Genomic DNA, 19,599 nt, shown 5'->3' with positions numbered 1-19,599 from the left:
AATGGGAATATTTATTGACTACTGATAGGAATATAAAATAGTTCAGCTGCTGTGGAAGACAGTGTGGCAATTCCACAGGAAGCTAAGTATAGAACTGCCATATGATCGAGCAATCCCACTACTAGGTATATATCCAAAAGAACTCAAAGCAGGGACTAGAATAGACATTTGCACACTGATGTTCATGGTAGCATTATTCACAATTGCCAAAAGATGGAAGCAACTCTAGTGTCCATCAATCAATAAATGGATAAGCAAATAGTGGTATATGCATACATTCGAATATTATTCAGCTGTAAGAAGGAATGAAGTCCTGATACATGCAACAACATGGATAAATCTTCAGGAGCCAATTATGTTGAATCAAATAAGTCAGACATAAAAGGACAAACATTGTATGATTTCACTGTTATAAATGAATTATAATAAGAAACTCACAGATTTAGAATCTAGAATATAGGTTACCAGGAGCTAGATTTGGATTAGAGAATGGAGAGTTCATCCTCAACTTATGCAGAATTTCTATTTAGGTTGATGGCAAAGGTTTGGAAATGGATGGTGGTGATGGTAGGACATTATGGTTGAGTGTAATCAACAGCATGGAACTATAGAGATGAATGTGGTTAAAAAGAGGAAACTTTCAGATATATATATTACTGGAATAAAATTTAAAAGATAAAACATAAGTCTGCACAACACAGTGACTCATAGTGTAGATGATCAGCTATAATGAATAACTATAATAATGTTTTTTCATGATCTTGTGAACTTAACCTAGGTTCACATGATGGTGAGGTGGTAATAGTTAGGTTCAAGTGAACTTGGCCAGATAATGGTGCCCAGTTGTCTGGCCAGGCAAGCACTGGCCTCACCATTACTGCACGAATATTTTGTGGCTGGTTAATTAATCCAGAAGACTGGGTTATTAAATCATCAGTCGATTGATTGCATCTGTGACTGATTATATCTATGGTCTAACAAAGGGTGTGTCTTCTGCAATGAGAGAACTTAATCTGATGAACTTAATCCAAACAGTTGAAGACTCTTAAGGGAGAAGAGAGAATTTTCACTTCTTCAGCCAGCCAGCCACTCGGGTGGAGTTCATCAAGGCACTTCAATGAAGTCGCCAGCCTCGCAGCCTGCCCTACAAATTTTGGTCTCTTTCATCTCCATGGTTGCATGTAACACTTTTATAAATCTCATATTTACAGATATCTCCTGTTGGTTCTGTTTCTCTAGAAAACCCTGACTAATATAGCTTTGTACTGAGATTTGTTCTTGAGAAACAGAACCTTAAAAATGAGCTTTTGCAATTGACTTTCTACTCTGATTAGAGTCAGAGACAGTAATGACTCTATTTCCAATAATCAACATGGCACTGACTGTCCACGGTGTGAGTTGACAATAGAGATATGCAAAATATCACCATTAGATTCTGTTAATTGTATGATTATGCAAGGCAAAGTTCTTGGTGAAAGTGTTTTTGACACCTTAATGGAGTTTTTTGGAGTAATCATGCTAGCTGATTGATCTTAGATATGCTAGATTAATGTCCCAGCAGGCCCCAAAAGGTGAGGTACAAAGTGTGACCCATGAGGAAGTATGCTATACTCAAAAGAACTGCATGAATTCTCCAACTTATATAGACAAAAATCAGGGGAATATGTGGGAATGGATATTAAGGATGTGGGATAGTGGTGTAAGAAGTACAAAGTTGGATAAAGCTGAATTGATTGATATGGGTCCATAAGCAGAGATTGCCCGTTCGATGTTATAGCTTGAGGGGTTAGAAAGGGTGTTAACACTTTGGGTGGTTGGCTGAAATAAGGATCAAAAGAGGTCCAACATTACCTGAGCTCCAAATGCCAGAACTGCCCTGTATAACATATAATGTAGATGAGGGGATCCAAAGGCTTAGAGAGATTGGAAAGTGAGTGTGGATTTATCATGGAAGGTCTGCTCATACACCTCAGGAATGTCCAGAGGATGCACCTTTTACCAGGACTTCGAGGAATAACTTTGTGAGACTAGTCCCATCATCCCCGAAAAGCTCTGTAGTCACCCTTCTCTGTAGGTCAGATATTACTGTGAGAACTGCTGTCACTGAGCTGGAATCTTTCAATATAATGGGAATGATTAGATCCTGAGTTGGCAGAAGCCATGTGGCAACAGTTAATTGCCATAGACAAGATGGGTGTAACTACCATAATGGACAGCAGACTCAAAGCAGCAGTCAAAATAATCTGACTCGCAGAGACCTGTGGCATTGGCTAGTAGATCATGGGATACCTAGATGTAAAATAGATGGGCAGTCTACAAAATTCTTGTTCGAGCTATATAAGCAGAGTATTCCAGGTCAAGTGAACAGAAGTCCAACTTAAATTACAAACAGAGAGTGACTGCCCCTTAATTCTAAGACTTGAGACAGACAGAGCCCTTTGAATGAGGAGAAGGCTGGGTACCCTTAGGGAAGGGACCTGTTACACTGTCAAAAATTTACACTGTTAACCTTCCACCCAGACTTCCCCAAGGAGACCTATGGTCTTTTACTAGGGAAAATGTGCACTGGGGAAAGGAAATGATCAGATACCTTGTGGATTACTAGAAACTGACTCAGACATGACATTTATTCCAGGAGACCCATACATCACTCTGGTGCACTAGTCAGAGTAGGGGCTTATGGACGTCAGGTGATCAATGGAGTTTTAGCTCAGGTCCCACTCACGGTACACCTAGTGAGTCCCTAGTTCCATTCTGTGGTTATTTCCTAAGTTCCAGAATGCATAATAGGAATTGACATCAGAAACCGGCAGGATCCCCACATTGTTTCCCTGACTCATGGGATGAGGGCTATTATGATAGGAAAGGACAAGTAGAAGCCACAACTTTAATACTTTGTAAATTTTTACAAAATTTACTATTTCCCCCTACCTAGCAAAATCACAGCTCTCTCACCCACGGAGAACCACTGGAATAAATGAGGGATGTAGAATTTTTAAGTCAAAGGGAATGCATCTTTGTGATTATAACACAGATGCTAACAGTCTTTTATATAGACTGGACCCATTTATTTACACTCCCAGAATAGCTATTTCCTATATCCTTACCATACTTTTATGTTCTAACTTAAAATTTTGATAATACTTGGTTAAAATATAGCATTTCACTTTATTAATTTTTACTTCCTTGATTATTAACTACTGAGGTAAACCATCTTCTCATGTTTATTGGTCATCTGAATTTCTTTTTCTATGAGTTTTCTATTTACATCATTTTCTATTTTTGTAATGGTTTTTTCTTACTGCTGCTCACAGACTTCTACAATTGTAGTCAAGGAGTAGGAAGTCGAGTGGAATCAACCCAAAGTTAAGGTGGGTAAAGAACAGGACTTAGTTTTCATAGGCTATTGTTACGGGTTCAATTGTGTTCCCTAAAAAAGACATCTGCAATTCTCAACCTCAAGACCCATGAATGTGACCTTATTTGAAATAGGTTTTTGACTATGTGATTAGTTAAAATAAAGTCATCATGCTGGAATAAGATGGGGCCTAATCCAATATGGCAGATGTCCTTATAAGTAGGGAAGAAGAGATAGATACAAACACAAACAGACACCAGCGAGAAGGCTGTGTGAAGGCAGAGGAGAAAGAGATGTAGTAAAGCATGGACAAGCCAAGGAATGCCAAGGATTACCGGCAACCACGAGAAACTGGAAAAGGCAAAGAAAGCTCATTATGGATTTCAGAGGGAACACAGCCTTACCGACACTGTGCTCTTGGATTTCTGGCCTCCAAATCTGTGAGAGAGTAAACTGCTATTGTTTTGAGGCACCCAGTTTGTGGTGCTTTGTTAAGGCAGCCCCAGGACACTAAGGTGCTGGCCATATTCATCAGTGCCATTCATGCATTCATGCATTCATTCATTCACCTAGGCATCAAGGCAGACAGAGCACTAGTTTGCACCCACAGCACATCACCTCACTCTGTCCCTCACCCACAAACAGTGGACAGCAACAGTGCTCAACTCATAGGACAGTCGTTAGAATTCCATAAACAGACACTGACACGAAGGAAGCCCTGTAGAAATTCACTGAGGCTCTGAGCTCTGAATCCTGCCCATCATAAGGCTGTGCTTTGGACTGAACACAATTTTTCTCAGAGGTCCCAAGCCCTAAAGACGGAGCCTATTCTTTCAGCTGGAGGAGCTAACTGCTCATGTTCATTCTCCCAAGTGGAGACTCTTTCATTTCCTTAAATCAGTAGCAGTCAAAAGCCCTAATTTCTTCACTGATGTCAAGAAGGTAAAGGTTAAGCCCAGATGAAAAGGTTAAATTGGAAAGATTAAAAGTGTTGCTGTCATTTTCCAGGTCAGATATATTTCACTTGCTGCCTGTCCAACAGAAAGGAACTAAAAATTGCTTTAGATAAAAACATAATTATAAGAGGAGAAAATTAATGGGCCCCATCCCATCCCCTGGGTGATGCTTGACAGATTCCTGATTATGATGACTTATCACAGTCTTTCTCACACCCTCTAACATGCACACATACACACAAGCATACACACACACACATCCCACTGAGAGTATTAACAACCACTCCATCAAATTAAGTTTTCCAAACGTTTTCCAGAGTGAGTTATTGCAATGAAATGCTGTCCAAAAAAGACGAGAATGAATCTGTATTTCTTTTAAAATTAATTAATTTAGGGAGAATTCTCACCTACAGGTGATCAAGTTCAATTCCTGCCCCATATACTCCAAAAAAACAAACAAAAATTAACAAATGATGCTGTGATAATAGAATATTCATACGGAAAAGAATGAATTGTGACTCCCACTGCACAGTATACAAAAAGTAATAATAATATAAATAAATAAAATTAATTAATTTTGCCTGAGAGACTCAAGCTGGGGGAAGGACAGCTTCACACAAAAGGTGATGTTGGAATGGGTCTTGGAGCTAAGTAGAGTTTCCCAGACAAGGAGGACAAGAGATGGGGGAAGCAGTCCAGTTCAGAGGAAGCCCTTGGATTTTGTGGTTAGGCAGACGTGAACTCCACCTCACCCCATCCCCACCACCCCCAGCCTGTCCCGACCAGCTTTAGGCTCTGGGTCATTCACATAATCAACTCCCCTCACCAACAGCCTAGCCGCAGCCAAGACACAGCAAGACGTGTAATCTTCCTGCTCTTTGTGCTTCCTTCAAGGCCAGAAGTCAACGTCTTCTCCAATGCCCAGACCTTCAGGCAAACCTCTCTGTTTAGTTCCCCATGGCTGCTGTAACATATTACTAGTCACCGGGTGGCTTAAAACAACAGAGATATCTTAGCTCATAGTTCTGGAGGCCAAAAGTCTGAAATCAAAGTATCAGCAGGGTTGACTTTTTCTGGAGGCTCTGGGGGAGAATCCATTCTATGCCTTTCTCCTGGCTACTGGTGTTTGCATTCTGTTCTAGTTTGCTAGCTGCTAAAATGCAATATACCAGAAATGGACTGGCTTTTAAAAAGAGGAATTTAGTAAATTGCTAGTTTACAATTCTAAGGCTGAGAAAATGTTCCAATTAAAACAAGTCTATAGAAATGTCCAATCTAAGGCATCCAGGGAAAGATACCTTGGTTCAAAAAGGCCAATGAAGTTTAATGTTTCTCTCTCAGCTGGAAGGGCACATGGTGAACATGGCGGCATCTACTGGCTTTCTCATGGCTCTATAAAAGGGACTCTCTTCAAAATGTTTCCTCTTTCAAAGGATTCCAGTAAGCAACTCCACCTTCAACGGGTGGAGACACACCTCCATGGAAATCATCTAATCAAAAGTTACCACCCACAATTGAGTGGGTCACATCTCCATGGAAACAATGAACCCAGCAATATTGAATGAAGATTAAAGGACATGGTTTTTCTGGGGTCCACCACATATTCAAATTGGCACACATTCCTTGACTTGTGGACATGCCACCCCAATCTCCAACTCCCTTTTCACATGGCCTTCTTCTCTTTGTCTGTTCTCTGTGTCTCTGAGTCTCAAGTCTCTCTCCTTTCTCTTATGAGGACCCCAGCTGTTTGGGTCTGCTAATGCTACTGGAATGCAGTATACAGAAATGGATTGGCTTTTACAAAGAGGGTTTATTAGGTTACAAATTTACAGTTCTAAGGCCATGAAAATGCTCGTATTAAGGCATCAAGAGGAAGGTATCTTGACTCTGAGGAAAGGCCGTTAGCATCACGGTTCCTCTGTCACATGGGAAAGCACATGGTGACATCTGCCAGTCCCTTCCTCCTAGGCTCCATTGCTCTCAGACTCTGTTTCCAGTGGCTTTTTCTCTGAGCATCTGTGGGTCCTTTCTTGCTTCTCTAGGGACACCTCTCTGTGCTCTCTGTGTCTTGTAGGTCCCCTCTCAGTATCTCTGGGGCATCTCTCTTCTTCTGTGTCCTTCACTTGGTTCCATCTCTCTGTTCTTCGTAAAGCTCTCTCCAAAATGTCTCTAGACCTTTATTTTCTCTCTCTAAACATCTCTGGGCTCTCTTTTACTGTCTTTTTATCCTCTCACAGAGGACTCCAGTAAAAGGATTAAGACCCACCTTGTATTGGGTGGGTCACATCTCCATGAAAACAACCTAATCAAAAGATTCCACTCAACAATAGGTCTGCACCCACAAGAATGGACTAGAAGAACATGGCTTTCCTGAGGCACATAACAGTTTCAAACCATCGCACTAGTCATAGGAGCTAGGGCCCACCCTAAAATCAGGATGATTGCATCTTGACATCCTTAATCAATCAAATCTGCAAAGACCTATTTCCCAATAAGGTCACTGTGCCAGTTTGAAAGGATGCATGTGCCCTAGAAAAGCCATGTTTTAATCCTAACTCCATTTTGTAAAGGCAGCCATTTCTTCTAATCCCTATTCAGTACTGAATGTTCGAACTTTAATGAGATCATCTCCCTGGAGATGTGACTCAGTCAAGAGTGGTTGTTAAACTGGATTGGGTGGAGATGAGTCTCCACACATTCCAGGCGGGTTTTGATTAGTTTACTGGAATCCTATAAAAGAGGAAACATTTTGAAGAAAGCAAGAGATTCTGAGAGAGCAGAAAGACATAACCATGAGAAGCAGAGAGTCTACCAACTGGCAAGCTTTGGAGATGAAGAAGGAAAATGCCTCCTGGGGAGCTTCATGAAACAGGAATCCAGGAGAAAAGGTAGCTGATGACCCTGTGTTCACCATGTGACTTCTCACTTGAGCGAGAAACCCTGAACTTCATCCACCTTCTTGAAACCAAGGTATCTTTCTCTGGATGCCTTAGATTGGACATTTCAATAGACTTGTTTTAATTGAGACATTTTCTCAGCCTTAGAACTGTAAACTAGCAACTTATTACATTCCTCTTTTTAAAAGCCATTCTGTCTCTGGTATATTGCATTCCAGCAGCTAGCAAACTAGAACAGATTTTGGTACTGGAGAGTGGGGTGCTGCTGCAGTTTGCAAATACCAAACAGGTTGGAACAGCTTTTTAAATGGATAAGGGGAAGAATCTGGAGGAGTTGTGAGAAGCTTGATAGAGAAGGCCTTAGAATGCTTTGAAGAGACTGTTGGTAGAAATGTGAACTCTAAAGATACCTCTGTCCAGGCTTTAGACAGAGATGAGGCACATGTTATTGTAGACTGGAAGGAAAGCAAGCCTTGTTTTAAAATTGCAGATAATCTGGCAACATTGACTAGTGGCTTTGGCTGGAAGACAGATTTTAAAAGCCATGGACTTGGATATTTAGCAGAAGAGACATCCAAATTAAATGTCGAAAGTGCAGCCTGGTTTCTCCTCACAGCTTATAGTGAAATGCAACAGGAGAGAGATAAGCTGAAAAGTGAACTCTTGAGTACAAAGAAACCAGAAATTGATGTTTTGGAAAATTTTGGGGTTCCAGGAAGGGAGACCCTAGAGAATTGCCCCATGTGAAGATCTGGCCAAATGTGGAACCAGTCAGCCATTTTAGAGAAAGCCAGGATTGGACATGGAGTTATCCAGGAAGGATCAATGGAAACTCCTTATGTCTGATGGACACGATCTAAGACTACTGCATAGAAAGCTAACGAGAGTGTTGCAGGATCTGTATAAAGAGAACCACTGCCAGTCAGGATTGAGAGGCACAGAGAAGGGACACATCGGAGGAAAAATAACTTCAAAGGCAAAACCATGGAAGCTGAGGTCTGAAGTCAGGAAGCCTCAGGCCAGGAGAGTGGACCCACCCAAGCACATGGAAAGAGTGAGTTTGCCCCAAAGGCAGAGAATGGGCCTTCCACCTCATTGCAGTGGAAAAGTCATGCCACCTCAGGCCTTGGAAAGGGTGAAACACATTCCTGGGGGGTTGGGGAGAGCCTAGCTGCCACCACATGGGGCACACATGAGCGTGTGCCCCAGAGATGGCAGAGAGCCTGAGTCCCTGATCCTTGGAGAGGGTGGAGCCCAGAAAAACGTGGTCTCCCCAGTGTCCCCCAAGATTGTGTTCAGAGAGAGACAGGCCTCTGCGTAGGTCTTTGGAAAGGGTGGGACTGCCACTTTCTAAAGCCCTGAAGAAAAATGACTCTCAGACTTTGAAATCTAATACTTTCCTGGGCCACCAAGTGCATTAGGACAAAGCTCTGTGAGCCCCAAGCAGCTCGAGGCCCTCATTCCCACCCTATTCCTCTGGCCCTACTGTTGTGTTTGCACCAGAACCTACAAAAGCTACTCAGAGCCCCATTCATTTAGAAGCAACTCCAGTAACTGTGCCCTCTTCAATGCATGCACTATGAAAAAAAGACCCTCTTCTGCCCTGTGCCATACTACCAATCCTTGCCTGCCTCCCCAGGCTGAGCAGTGTTGCCTGAGACTGCAAAGGGTCAAGGCCCCAACTAGTTCATGTGATGCTTTTATGAGAATTAGGAAGAGGCATTCCTCCCCAAGACTGACACAGGATGCACAGCTTGGATCTCAACCCAAAGGCCCCCCAGCCAGCCCCTCCTGTTGCACAGAACAAAGGTGGGCCTGAGGAGCTCACAGACCTCTTGAGATGGTAGCAGGCAGTAAAATATGAGAGGGATTCAGCTGGCTTCAAAGGACTTCCCAGTGACCTGAGGGCAAGTTGAGTCCTTCCCAGTGCTGGGTCCGGGTCACCCTGGCAAGAGGGTATCCCCAGGGGGCCTCAGCAGCCCTGGTACTGAAAGTCCACTGAGCAGTCAAATGGAGGAGTTGAAGGCAGACACAAATGCTGTGTGTGTCCTGAGCCCAAGACTCATGGAATGGAAGCAGTACCTGTTCCAGTGAGGACAGACCACAGAATTAGTGTGGCTTCCTCCACTGGCCAAGCAGCAACAAGGAAGGTAGATCTCAAGTTTCCTGCTTGCAAAGTTCAATTCCTTGTTCTTCTTAATCATTGTATCCTGTCCGCCTGCTTCCAGGACACCTTGCTTGCTCTTCCCAGAAGAGTGAGTCAGAGAGACAGCAAAGAAGAAATCAGCCCAGGGCACATGGCCCCCATCAGATGTAGCAATGCCCCAGTTCTCAGATGGTGGGGAATGCATTGGGCTACTTGTCACACCAACCGTCTGCTGTGTCCCAGGAGCACACCCATTCCCACCAGAAACCTGGTGCTTAGTAGGAAACTTCCTTCTGGCCCAGGCTTCAGGGGGAGCTGGTGACCAAGGGCAAAGCCAACTGTACACACCATCCCCAATCACAGCTGTCTGTTCTGGCATTGGCCCTTCACTTAACAAGTCAACAATGGGTGTGCATCCGTGTGTGCAAAAGGGTGCCAAGAACACCAAAGATCCAGCAGGGGAAAAATGGAGGTCAAAGGATTTAGAAATCCCTGCCCTGAAATCTCATATCTGGCTAATAGGGAGCAGTGAATTTAGTGTTGCTTGAAAATCACTGTCCAGCTGAGCCAGCCCAGCTCAAAGGCTGGGAGAGAGTAGGATAGAGCAGAGCATTGTGGGACTCTTGCCACACTGCCTAGGGTAGAGGACCAGACCCAAGGAGTGTTCTGTACGCCACATCCATCTGCCCCATCTTCACTCATTCCTTCTTACAACGAACATCTGCTGAGTGCATGTTAAATACCACGTTAGACTTTGAATACCAAATGGGCATCCCTAAAAGATTTTCCAACCTGTAGCTTCATGGAGCAACACGGTATTGGAGAAATATGTGGCAGAAAAGCAAACCCACAGGTGAGGGCTAAGAAGATTTCCAGGATGGATTAACAGCCCTGCTCTCAAAAAGAAGGGCTTGCCAGAAAAGAAGAGAGAAGGAGAAGGACATATTCCAGAATCTCATGGGGTACCTGGCACAGAAACACCATTAAATTCCATGAAAGTGAGCAAGTGAATGAATGAGTGAGTGCGTGAATAAGAGTGGAATATTTCAGGCAGAGAGAGAGTTTCTACAGCTCTGGCTCCTATGCAGTGGGTGCTGAAGGGGAGAGGAGTGGTGAGCAATCTGAGACCCAGACAGCTGCAAGGAACCTACCACAGAAGTCGAGGAATCCATGAGCAGCCTGACTTGATCCAAGAGGAGCAGTCAGCCAATACAGTGCTAAAATTTAGAGGCTCTAAAGTCAGTGGAGGGTGTAATGTGGAGAGTGGATTGGCAGAGGCCAGAGGAGGCTGGGAGCTGAGTTTGGGGATTGCTGAATTACAGGTGAGAAAGAGTGTCAGCAATCCTGCAGAGAAAGCCATAATGGAGAGGCGAAGAAGCTGCATCAGGGAACTTGGGGACCCATGAGCAGTAGGGGGGAGTAGGCAGACCCCAGAGGCCCTGCCTTAGTGGGTGTAGGTGAGAAGCCATTCCTTGATGAGGAGCACTGGTGTGGAGGCAGGTGTGCTTGCCTGAGCTTCCCACACGGAGCCAAGCAGAAGGTGCAGTGCACAAGTCTGGAGGTCAGGAGGGGTCACCGGGAATCTGCAGCAATGATAAGGGAAGCCAAGAGGGGGGCGTGAAATCACCCATCAGGAAATGTGGGGTGAGGCCAAGAACCTAGGGCAGAGCCCCATGGCTGGAGAGGGAGATAGAAAAGGAGCCCTGGGCGTGGGACACTGGGAGAGTGGGTGGGCCAGGAGCCACCAGAAGCAAGAGTGTCAGCAGGTGGCAAGCAGCTCACGGGGCTGAGAGGCAGGGGTCTCATAAAATGAAGATTGGAATATTCATTGGGTTCATCAACCAGGAGGTTGGTGGTCGCCCAGCAGAGTAGAAAAGGACTGGAGTCAGCACAGAAGGACAGCACAGGAGCACAGGAGCTCATTGTGCCTGGCAACCAACTTAAGGAGCAATTGCCAACAGGTGTCAGTGACTCTGCCCCGTGCCAGCTGAAGGCCACATGTCTGGAGGTCACCCTGGCCATGCACAGTGCCCAGCATCTACAAGTGCCCATTTCACATGACACGGCCTCCCACAGGCCCACCAGCACCCTCCTTCGGTGTGCAATTAAAGAAACAGCACATTGGCCTTGGCCTGGACAAAGAGCTCTCCATGTTGGAGCTTCTAAGAGATGGCAAGTCAGCCTCCAGCATGGATGGCCGTAAGTCATTTTCAAGGGAGATTTGGACATATGAAATTTCCCATCTACCTGCTGCCCTTTGCATCTTTCTTCAGCTCCATGGGAAGATGGCACGAGCATCTTGGGTGTGAGGAAGCAGGGTCCACAACAGTGCAGGGACATGTGTACAGCAGAGGGGCATTCTCTCTAAAATGGAAGTGTTAAGCATAAATTCAACAGGAGGGAGCAGAAATCACACACATCTGCACTGTGCGGAATGCACTGATGTAACCCTCACGACCTGTGGGTTAGGCCCAAAGCTTCCTCTCCCCATCTTCTAGGTGAGGAGACTGATGCACAGAGAGGTTTATTAATTCACCCAAACTTCCACAGCTGGTGAGGGGGGACAGAAGACAAAACACAGAACAAGCTTTGCTTAGATGGATGATGCCATGTGCCGACCTCAAACCTCATGAAAACCAGTACAAGGAAGACAAGAGGAAAGAATACGCTGCCCAGGAAGTGCCCCCTGGCCTCAGAGCTCAGACTCTGGAGCTCAGGTCGGACTCACGTGCGCAACGGCACCTGCAGTCATTTTCAGTAAGGGAGAAAGACCTTTGGCTGCAGGTAGAAACCACAGGCCAAGAGGGTCACTGCCCTCCCCTCCCTACTGTCTTCCTTGCCTACCAGCATCCCTTCCTGAGACAGAAATGCAAGAAGACATTTGTGACACAGCCCTGTGCAGGAAAGAGGGATCACAGCGGGTTTCAGGAGGGTTCCCACCATTCCCCAAACTGATATGAGAGGCACCCAGGACCTAGACTGTTTGTGCAGACAACGTGGTTTATGGTGAACACCTGCTTTCAGGTGTTCAGGAGTCTGGAACATGGGTACATGCCTAGCAGAGTGGCCAGTGTGACCCGGAAAAAACTCAGGACTCTGGCTCTGTAATGAGCTTCTCTGGTAGAAAACGTTTCATATGCACTGTCACAACTCGATGCTGGAAGAAGAAACCGTGTCTCACGTGACTCCACTGGGAGAGTACTCTTGGAAACTCAGGCCTGGTTTCCTCTGAACTTCCCCCCATGTACCTTTTCCCTTTGCTCATTTTGCTTTGTTTTCTTTTTCTGTAATAAATCATAGCCAGGCTTAGGACAACATGCTGAGTCCTATGAGTCTTCCTAGCAAATTACTGAAACTAAGGGTGATCTCGGGTGCCCCAATACAATCCCCAAGGATGAGTCTGGTCCTGGCACCGTGGGACTGACAATGCCATCCTGGCCAAAAGGGGGAAAGAAGTGAAACAAATAAGGTATCAGTGATTGAGAGAGTTCAAATGGAGTCGAGAGGCTACTCTGAAGGTCACTCTTATGCAAGTTTCAGTTAAACATTGCTACCTGCAAAACTTGCCAAACCCCAACCAAAATCATTCCTGCCAATCCTAAAGAACACCTAGGGCAATATGTGGGATTCTACAAGGGTTCCATGTACTAGGATAACTTTCCAGAAACATGCAACCTACAAATGGGTCCCTGGACCAGATAAGTCCTGAAATGCAGAGAGGCCAGCTTTTCCAGAACATCATGTAACTCTATCCTCCATCCCATATTATTGACAGCCCCTTCCAACATGAAAAACTTAGAAAGGCCGTAGCCCAAATACCCCTAAAGAGTAGGAGAAAGATCAAAGGAGTTTAACAAATGAGTATGAGTGCTAAATCAGTATATTGATATTTCTCTTAGTCTCCAGTATCTTAGAGCAGCTAGAAGTAAAAACATAAAATTGTGGAATTGTAACCCATAACAAATTCTAAACTCTGCTCTACAATTAATTGTTGCAGTGCTTTGAAATTCACTGCTTTTTTGTATGTATGTTATTTTTTACAAAAAAGAAAAAAAGTTGATTGTGATGATATTGTGAACCACTGACTGTACACTTTGGATAATCGCATAGTATATGAATAACTATCAATAAAAAATAAAAAGAGCAAACATGAAAACTGCTGTCAGAGCTAGCTTGCTGGACCGCATGAGTATCAACCAAAAGCAACAAGGGGATAAAAGCAAGAGATTTCATTTTGCCGAGAGTGTAATAAGAAGGGCATAAGTATGTGGCTTCATTTATGGGCATGTGCATGATGAGAAATGGTGACGTCACAAAATAAACCAATAGCATATTTACCACTCATATTTAAAAGCAATTCTAAGATCTTGGGGGAGAGCAATTCCAGAGGTGAAGGTATTTCCCTGCTCTGTGTGAAGGCTGAGTGCCCAGGACCCTCTCCCCATCACACACAGAGGGGCTGTCAGAGGCACATCCATTGCCCTGTGCCCTTGGGATTCACCCCTGTGCACAGGAGACACTGAGAATGCTTCATCCACATGGCAGTGGGAAACATCTAAGGGTGTTAAGAAAATGTGTCAAAGTTTGTAAACAAGGCAAGGGTATGACAATGTATCCTTTCAGTGCCATCCTGAAGCATTGCCTGAAATACCTTCTGGGAAAAGACACTCTAATTTGATGTCATTACTATTGCTAGAACCAAGCAAGTTAGACATGAACTTGTGGCTGTTGATAAGGTGTCAATGATTTCTGGGAAGCAGGAAAAAAAGTCTCCAAAGACTATGTCTTTACTGCCCTTTAGGACACTGTGCAATTCTGTCCCTAATTTAAGCAACCTTAGTCCCGCACTTTCTTTCACTGACTCTATATGCATCCATCGCTCTCACTTCCTCTTTGAGCCTACTGATGGAAAAACTGAGTGAAAGGAGGATGTGAGGAACTCTGGATGCCACCCTTATGTCTTGGGAAAGTGAAGCAGTGCCCTGGGGATTCGTTCCCCATTGCTACTGTTACAGTTTAATACAAACTTGGGGGTTTGAAATTACACAAATGTATTCTACAGTTCTGGAGGCATGGTCCAAAAGCAGTTTCACTGGGCTAAAGTCAAGGCATCCATAGGGCTGGTTCCTTCCGGAGGCTCCAAGAGAGAATTCCCCTCTGCCTCTTCCAGCTTCTTGTGGCTGGTAGCACTCCTTGGCTTGTGGCCACATCACTCCCATCTCTGCTCCCATCATCACGTCACTCTCTCCTCTGCTGAAGTAAAATTCCCCTCTACCTCCCTCGTGGGGGACGTTGTAATGGCATTTGGGACCCACCCAGATAATCCAAGGTATCTCCCCATCACAAAGCTCTTAACTTGATCATATCTGCCTTGGAAGGCAACACTCACAGGTTTGAGGATTGGATGTGGACGTCTTGGAGGGGACATTATTCTACTTCCCACATGCCCTGAGTGGATGAACTTATGTGGCCAATCCAGGTGATTTTATCTTGGAGTGCCACAGGTGCATGTCACCAAAATCTCAGTCAGTAAAGCCACATTCTACCTGCCAATCACCTGGGCCTCATGTCTTGGGACAAGAAATGGAAGTTTTAACTACATGGCAGTTCCCAGAGACTTCCCTTCCCAGAAAGCTCCTTGTCAAACAGGTCAGGGGCTTTCCAGCCCAGTTGCTGAGTGGTCTGTCCTTGGAGAGCGCGTTTGAGGATTTCAGAGTTGAGCAAATAAAATATGTGACACTAGATGGCAGCAGCACATAAGCTATTTATTGGGGAGCGGCTTTGACAGGTTGGGTGAGAGAGGTCCTTCAATGAGAAGACCTTCCAGAGATGTGGGCAAAAGGGAGCCACAAAAGGGGAAGCAGGACATGGGAAAACCACTGGGAGAGAGGGGAACTGGGGGGAAGAGTTTGCACATCCAAGTGATGTTAAAAGTTCGCATGATGGAGAGTCTCTGGGTCAGAGAGCTCTAAGGGATGAAGCAAATTGGGGCATTAAACAGCCAGAGCTTCTCTTTTCTATGGCCAGCAGGTGTTGAGTGCAGTTTCACAAGGCATGCAGATCAGGTCAACGCTAAATGACTAAAACGCATTTATGTGGGCTATTTTCAAAGCAGTTGGATGTGTGAGAATTTGAGCAGATTTTTGGGGGCTAGTGAACCAAGACTGCTGCATGCTGTGCCACACTAAAAGCTGCACAGCACTCAAGCCGATGGGCTTGAACCCACACCTGTCACTGGAGGTCTTGTTGATGACCCTTCCAGAGACCGCTGCACATTTCCTCCATGACCCCACACCCAGGAGTCTGATCATCCACCTCCCACGGGGAGGGTGGAGGGGAGGGGGACGGGGTCACCCCAGTGACAGCTGATGCTCACGCTGTGTCCAGGACATGGGGACGCAATGGGAACTCATGGCCTCATGATGGGGACAGGGGAGTGCCAGGCTGAGAAGCCCCCTCCCCACCCCCGAGAGAGACCAGTCCAGGCCCAGCCCTTAGCTCCAGCCTAGGAGGCAGGTTCCAGCCAGCCCCTCTCCCTGTTTTAGGGACATGTCTTTCAAAGTCCATGTGTTGGCGCATCAGTGGATCCTGAATTTCTTTTTAATGAGATAGAACCCCATGGAAGAGTGTGTGATGGCAGATGCTACGGCAGGGGTGGGCAGTGAGTAATTACACTCATCCTGTTGTCCACAGGCGGTGGCAAGGGGAAGGCTCTCCTCTCTGTGACTCGGTCATAAAAGGACGAGAACACGCACAGGGCAGCAGGACAGAGGGGTGGCTGGCTCGAGTTCCTGTGGAGGCCGAGTCAGCAGATCTGGGGAAGGAGAGAGGAGAGGAGCAGATGCTGGGCTGCTGAGACGACTGCCCAGGCGGCCACTGTTCAGGAGAGGAGCAGGCTTTGGAAGCCGGCCCTGGGCACAGCACAGACAGACTTGGCGAGTTGGCGGTGGGGGGGATCCCCTTGGTTTGGGGCCAGGAGACCCACCCCTTGTGTGGGGCTCGGCCAGGGCGACCGCCAGAGCCATGGCCTGGCTGAGAGGGTGAAGCCCCCGAGCAGGGCCTGTGCCCTGGGAACCGGCCTTTAGAGGGAGATTCAGGAGGGGCCAGGGCCAGTGAGGGGCAGAGGAGAGGTGTCCTGTGGGGAAGGTGGGGCTGCAGCTGGCTGTGGGGTCTCGCTGGGTCATGGTGATCACCTGGGGGGTAGGAGTGAGAGACTGTGCCGGGTACAGCACCACTGGGAGGTGGAGGCTGGAGGAAACCAGAGCAGACAGGATGGAAGGAAGGAGAGAGCAAGCAGGCCTGCAGAGGTGGTTGCAGGCCTGCGGAGGTGGGGGAGCGGCTTTTCAGGACCAGAGGGACTCGGGGGCCTTTCCAGGCTGGTGGGACATGGAAGGGGAGTCTGATGAGGGAGGCCAGAGATTAGTGGGGTCCCCAGCGCGGGCAGGCCTCTGTCCCCAGGCGGCAGAACACCTTGTCACCTATGTGCCTGTAGGTGGGGCAGGCAGCCAGGGGGGCTCGGCCATCTCCCGAGGGGGTATGGAGAGCAGGGAGGTGGGGAGTCGTGAGTTTGGGCTTAGTGGGAAAGGGGAAGGAAGGCGGAGGACTGCAGAGAGCACCGAAATATGGGCACGTAACGTTCTCATCGCCCCTCCAACACCTGCGCTATCTCAGCGTCTTGGTCCGCTCACCTGGGAAAGGCTACGCGAGGCCTCCGGATCTTCGGCAGCGTCAGCTCAGGTGCCAGGGAAGGATGTGTGCCCAGAGCTGGCAGCCCGAGGGTGGGCAACACCACTGGCTGTCTGCTTGTGGGCCAACCTGGGAAGCAGGGGCGCCGAGGCCGGGGCGGCGGAAGGACGATCCAGGACTGGGTTTGGCCAGGGGGCTGCCATCGAAGGACAACCATGTAGGGCTGGAGTCCTTGTTGCAGAAGCTGAAGGAGAATGAGGGTAGGCCCAGGGGCCAGGCACCAGCCACGAGACCACACAGGGAGCAAGCCAGGAAGGAGCTGTGCGGCATTAAAACCCATCAGAGCAACCTTTCCCAGAAACCAGTTCTTTAACAGGGCCAGTATCAACACCAACCAAAACGAAGTGCAGCAGGAAATCTCTGGTATTTCATGAGTCACAGAGGATTTATCACAACCATTTAAACATCCCAACCCCAGCTGCGCCCCGACCTTGCTCCCATTGCTGATGAGATGCTGTGCATCCTCGGGCAGATTTTACCTACAGGGAACCTCGGGGCTGCAATAGCAGTGCAAAACAAGTGTATGTTTTTCAGTCTAAATTCCCAGCGACATCACTAGAACTCATCAGAGAAGAGCAAGGGGTCCCGAGCAGTTTGCAGAGAGCAGGGGTCCAAAGCGTCAGCATTTTATCTCTGGCACTGCTTAGCAGAGTGGCCCAGAGAAGCAACTTACATGTCACATCTCTGCACTCAAGTTTCTTCATCTCTAAGACTCTTCCCAACTTAGAAACTCTCTGGCAGTTCTGGGGAGGTGTTTGGGTCTGTTGATTATACTTGGGTTGTAGCCACAGCTGTCTACATCCATTAACCCCAAAACCCTGTTTTTGATGAAATATGCACAGGATTAATAGAAATCTGCCTCCCGTAACAAACTCAGCAAGCATTTAAGTGACTCACAAGTAGCCACTCCCACATGTGGGTGCTGCCCACACCACCTCTCCTGAAGGCCAAGTCAGCCTCTAGGGGCCACTCATCAGTGCTTTCTTTTTCTAAGACCCATGAAAGCCCAGGTTTCTTTATCTTGCTAACGTTTGCAGTCACAGGTAGGTCCTTCCTCAGATCAAATGCTGCTGTGACTCTGAGCAGGACTGATATCCCCAGGCGGTTTGCCTTAAGTCCCCTCTTAATCTATTAATTATTTGTGATGCCCCCGCCCCAGGAGTCATGGAACCCCATAAACAAAACACATTTTTGAACCCTTCTTAAGTGATAAGAATTAGCCCCAAGTTTGTGGGGTGGGCGGGCGTGTTTGGGTCATGTGTTTTAATGGTAGCCACTCACTTCTCTAAATTAGCTTCCCGTGGGTCACCTGTACCACCTAAGGATAAGCAAAAATCTTGAAAATTGTTAAGTGGCAGGATAAGGCATGCTGTTGTAAATCGTTCAGGTTAGATCATTCCACATGTCCACCTGTGACAGATGTGTTTGGATTCTTCTCCCCGCCCGTGACAGGTGTTTGGACTAAGGTCCAAACCCACCCCTGCCCACTACTGTGTGTCAACTGGTGCCCAGGTCCAGCGAAGCTGTGTGAATCAGCCTACAGGGACCACTACATATTTCAGATGGGAATATTTAGGCTCAGCACATAAGATCCTGCAACAACTCAAAAATTATGGAACCCTAATCATGAGTTTTCAGGAGTCAGGATTTAGAGCCAACAGGATCCTGAGACAAGGCAACTACATATGATCTGAGCATGGCTGACACTCCGGCTGGTGTCACACCAGCCAGCAGCGGGGAGTGGGCACTTCTCGCATACCCCCGCCCCCCGCGAGTCCACAGAGGTCAGTGCCCCTACTCAGCACAAGCACACCGCCGCTCCTCCCTGAACTCCGGGGAACACTCAGTGAGCAGGACCATCTCACGGCTCTGCAATCCTGCCTCTCCTTGTTGGGTCACCAGTTCACTAGCTCCTCTGCAAGTCTCGAGGCTCTGGGGGAGGGCACGGCCTCACTTCTCACCCACATCCAGCCCATCAGAGGTCTCGCCGGCTCAACCCTCGAATTTAATCTTAAATCATCCATTTCACCCCCTCCACCAGGGCAGAGTGGCCACCCTCTAGCACCCGGACCACTGGGGCCTCTCCTGCCTCTGCTCCCACAGCCCACCCTACCCAGAGCGGCCAGTCGCTTTGAGAGGCGCCCACTGGTGCTCAGGGATGCTATGACCTGGCCTGGTTAATCCAGTTAGCTGTCCCGAAGCATCTCCCCTGGTCTCTGCTTCTGCACGCCGCCATGGCGCACAGGCCCGCAGGCAGAGGCCCCTGCTCAGGAGGCTCCCTGCCACCTCGGGCATGGTGCCGGCTGCTCCCTGCCTGGAAAGTGCCCAGCTCTGCACACGGCTCTGCCCACTCAGGCCACTGGGCTCCCCGCTCCAAGGTTCCTGCTCGGTCCTATTCACAGCGCACCCGGCACTCATCCCCTTTCTCCACAGCCCTCCCATCATATGGCACTTTGTGCTTCCCGAAACCTCATCAAAAGTGGGGTGCAGTGGGGA

The 19,599-nt window shown here is 47.4% G+C and overlaps 1 pseudogene; it reads right to left on the bottom strand.

Moving 5' to 3' along the window:
• The window catches only part of LOC143645699 (cytoplasmic dynein 1 intermediate chain 2-like), a 48,350-nt pseudogene extending 28,952 nt beyond the window's left edge, over positions 1–19,398 (bottom strand).
• Between the last annotated feature and the right edge of the window lie 201 nt (positions 19,399–19,599).

The sequence above is a fragment of the Tamandua tetradactyla genome, chromosome 9 (genome assembly GCF_023851605.1).
Source record: "Tamandua tetradactyla isolate mTamTet1 chromosome 9, mTamTet1.pri, whole genome shotgun sequence".
NCBI lineage: Eukaryota > Metazoa > Chordata > Mammalia > Pilosa > Myrmecophagidae > Tamandua > Tamandua tetradactyla.
The sequence above is the reverse complement of the archived record's forward strand: the minus strand, read 5'-3'. Positions and strand labels throughout refer to the sequence as shown.